General features: G+C 35.0%; 1 long non-coding RNA gene across 1 annotated transcript; it reads right to left on the reverse strand.

Moving 5' to 3' along the window:
- Window positions 1-1,083: 1,083 nt before the first annotated feature.
- LOC120521620 lies at window positions 1,084-1,698 on the reverse strand. Its single transcript, XR_005632174.1, has 3 exons — window positions 1,595-1,698; window positions 1,457-1,512; window positions 1,084-1,145 (listed from the first exon to the last, which is right to left on the reverse strand). It is a non-coding gene; the product is annotated as an uncharacterized LOC120521620 (long non-coding RNA).
- Window positions 1,699-4,226: the final 2,528 nt, after the last annotated feature.

Here is a 4,226-nt window from a genome sequence, read left to right on the forward strand (position 1 = left end):
GTTTCAGATGGTATGCACTGCTGAACATCTAATTTCAAACATTGTGGCAAAATGGCCAGAATCAGTACATGATGCTAGAATTTTTCGCGAGTCTTCACTGGCTCAAAGCCTCAGACAAGGCAAGTCAACTAAAATTCACAAATATACTATAGTTTATTATACTACAGTCTAATGTGTCTACTTTCCATTATAGGAATTTTTCCTGGTGTGCTGCTTGGTGACAGAGGATACCCATGTCTACCGTTTCTTCTCACACCATATACAGATCCTGCAACACAAGCAGAAAGACATTTCAACCATGCCCATTGTAAGACAAGGGCACGCATTGAAATTACATTTGGACAGTTAAAATCCAGGTTTAACTGCCTGCGGCATCTCCGAGTTACACCAGACAGAGCGGGACATTGTAGTAGCCTGTGCAGTTTTGCATAATGTGGCAATACTGCAGCAGGAGCGTATGCCAATAATGACGCAGGATGAGCAATGGGAAGAGGGCCTAGCAGTGGAAGACCACATGGACGGTAGAGCTGTGAGAGATGTACGCAAACACATATTTTGTTGATTCTGTTGCAAATTTCATTTATTTATTTTTTTTCCCCAACAAAGAACAATTAGAGACATTTCTTCATTTTTATTTAATCTTTCATATCCTGTTGGGGGAAGGGGGAAGCATTTACAACAGTGAACACTAAATGTAGACAATAAAGTGATGTTAACCACGTACATCTCTCTCCAATTTTTTAATTTCAAGCTTCAGTTTTTTTATTTTCAGGTGTCTATATTCGAGGTCTGCTTTTCGGACTTCTATTTCCTGGATCAAATACCTCTTGTAAATAGCACGGATATCTGTCTCATTAGAAGGAAAAAAATACTTATTCATTCATTCTTATTAATTACATTAAGCAGTTTATTACTTACCTTCTTCCTTTGACGGTCTTTGAGTACATGTGGGCTGTGCTGATGAGGGCTGAGAGCGTTGCCCACCTGGGTCTTCAGACTCCTGTACACAGCAAATACTGCATGGGTTTATAAGGAAGAGACAAAAGTTATTCACTGCAAAATAGTTTAAAGTTCATACGGGCTAGCATTTCTGAGCAAACAGAAACAGTTTCCTCATCCTCCTGTGTCGTGGATGGCCCCGCGATCTGCAAAAAGGGAACATTTGTTGGTTATATTTACCATGGCCACAATGCCATCAAATTCAACTTGTCACACACAAAGTACGACATGCAGTGGTATGCTTATTGCTGTACAATGCCTGACTACAAGTGTTAACAGTACAAGTAAAGCTATTTCCATTAGAAGCGGGGCTTAACTTACAGAATAAACTTAAGTGAACAAAAACCACAATACATGACAGAATTAGCAGCAGATAAAGGCATTGGACTGGAACATTAAATATAAAACCCACAGTTATTGCAGTGTATTAAAGTATATGATTAAATACAATACTCACAACAGATTCTAATGACTGTTGTTCAGGATCCAAGAGGGTCAAGACACCATCCACTACTGTAATGCATTACAATCTTTGTTTAAGACATTTAACAGAAAGCAAGGCAGAGAGAAGAAACAGAGTAAAGACCTACTATACCTTTAACATATGATTGCACATTACTAGAAGGAAGAACATCTGAGGATGTTCCTCCCTCAATCCCCTCAATAATAGGCCGTGCATAGTTCTGTGTAAGGGCCATCACCTCGGCTGGGGTACAAGCTGCTGGAGGTGGGCCCCCACCGGTTGCAGCGGCCGCAGCTCTCTTTTTGGTGGCTAAATTATACAATGCAAAAGTGGCCTTTAAATTAATTCTTTAAAAATTTAGTTCTAAATTAGATTTACTTTTTACCATTCTGAAGAATATTTTTGTATTTAATCTTCACTTGCTGCCAGGACCTTTTCGTTCCACTCATGTTGCTCCTGAAACCAAGCATTATTAATAATTATATTAATAATTACAATTATATATCACTTTTTATCCAAGATGAACCCATATAATTAACATGCTGTCCTGTTTATCAGTGTGTTAAAATAACCTTAAAGTACCTTACAACTGGTAACAAAATGCATATGTAAAAGGAAATTTTAATGACTATACATTTTGAAGGCTTGAAACTGTTCTTATTTAGTTGTTAAATAGTTTGACATCCTTAACACAAAAGTTACTAAAATCATGTTCTTACACATTTAACTTGTCAGCTATTTTCTGCCATGCAGCCTCACGAGTTTTGATAATACAGCTCGTGTTCCCCTTTCTAGTTATTATAGCTTTGTAGTCCTCATAGGCTTATAATAATAATTCTTGCTCCGCCTGCAAAAAAAACGCAGCTCTTTCCTTAGTTTCCATTCTTATTTATCCAGCATCGATGAACAAGGCTGCCTTTTATATCGCGTGGACGTGCACGAGCCTCGCTTATCAAGCTTGGCTTGAATTAGCGGAGATTAAATACACCTGAATTTTGTTCGTGGAACTCAATGAGCCTGAAGTGAACTGTTAGGCTAACTCAAGCGAGGCTATTACAAATAATTCTCGATTTTATAAGATCGCTTCGTGGAACAGCCCCCAGGGAAGTAAAATTTCAAATATCACTGATTTAAAGTATCTGCTTAATTCATTTAAACAATAATAAAACATGGATATGGGCAAAAGTAAACAAAGAAAAAAGGAATTTCTTGTCAGTGAATAGCAGGCTGGGCTGAGTTTGTTTTGGAAAAGTTAAACTACACATAGTTTTAAAGTGTATTATATGTGCTTTAACAAAGAAAGTTCATTACGAATAATTTAAAAAATATGCACTTGTGTAGAAAAGAACATACAGACTTCCTCTTTCTTCACTTTATTCTGTTACTTTTTAGATTTCAGTAATGATACTGATTCGAAAAGAACATACAGACTTCCTCTTTCTCCACTTCTTCTGTTACTTTTTAAACTGCAGCAATGATGCAGATGGATAGTTTAAAAAATTATCAAGATAATGAAAATATCTATGAAAATTCTAATTATTCCTGCCAGAAAAATAATGGAGCAGAACAAAGGGGTAAGTTGGCAGTATTCTCTCAATTTTAATATGAGGACAGCATATACAGTTATTTTAGTTTTGCCAGTAAGCAGTTATAATAATTAAATTATAGCAAATTCCAAAATATAAGGAAAGATTTGTTTGATTGTTTGGTGCTGGCTAAGTCTCCTATTAATTGTGTGCTTTACGTTTGAATCTTACCTGCTTGTAGTGATTTAAGCAATGGTCTGACAAAATCAATTCATGCCATTCTACAGTAGTAGCCCAATTCCACTTATACATTTAATATACTATGACCCAATACTAAAGCTCAGCAACACAATCTTAGGAGACAAAGGCTCCACGCTTGATTTCACACTGATGATGATGTTTAATTCTTTTTTTTTTTTTTTTTGTGTATTTTTATGACATTGGAGCATTTTATCAAAGGGGAACTCCATAAGTGGACTCACACATGTCAACAGGTTTTTTTAAGAAACCAGGTTTCAGCCATTAATTTTTACTCTGTTAATAAAATACATGCTGCAGGCTTGATGCAGGTACTATGTGAGCATTATTTGCAATCATATACAGTGCTTTATTCCAGAAAAATGTATTTTAAGTTAATCTAACTCAGTATTTGGCTCAGTTTAATACACTGGATTGTTCTAACATCTTACATATCCACAGAAGTAGAAGGTAAAATTCTACAGTTTTGCTTCATTCTATTTATTTATTTATTTATTTTCATCTTATACCGATTTGCTTGAGCATGCATCAAAACTTGATAATTTTGGCTGCAGTATGTGGATATACACAAAAGATAAGACACTTCAAACAAAAACACACTTTTAACTGTTTATTCCTCATCTGCTTTTTCTTCCTTTATCCTTCATTCAGAAAAGTGCTATAGTGTAAGATTTATGTTTAAGATTTATGTTTTCCATAACACTATCAAAATTATGTTCAAATGAATTCTTCTGTTTCATTGTAATAATTAGTCTCTTGTACGGGTATTTGAACAGTTCTGATACAATTTAAAAAAAGTATCCAGTTTTATCTGCCATGCCAAAGAATTTACTAGAAAAATCACACTTGTTTTAAAATTAATCTTATGATGTTTAATATTTATGGCATAGATGGTGTTGCGTTTAAGATATAAAACACCATATCATTAATCTAAAGAGATATTTTTTGTTCAGACCATTCCATAATTATCACCTTAATCT

The sequence above is a fragment of the Polypterus senegalus genome, unplaced genomic scaffold (genome assembly GCF_016835505.1).
Source record: "Polypterus senegalus isolate Bchr_013 unplaced genomic scaffold, ASM1683550v1 scaffold_1813, whole genome shotgun sequence".
NCBI classification, from domain to species: Eukaryota; Metazoa; Chordata; class Cladistia; order Polypteriformes; family Polypteridae; genus Polypterus; species Polypterus senegalus.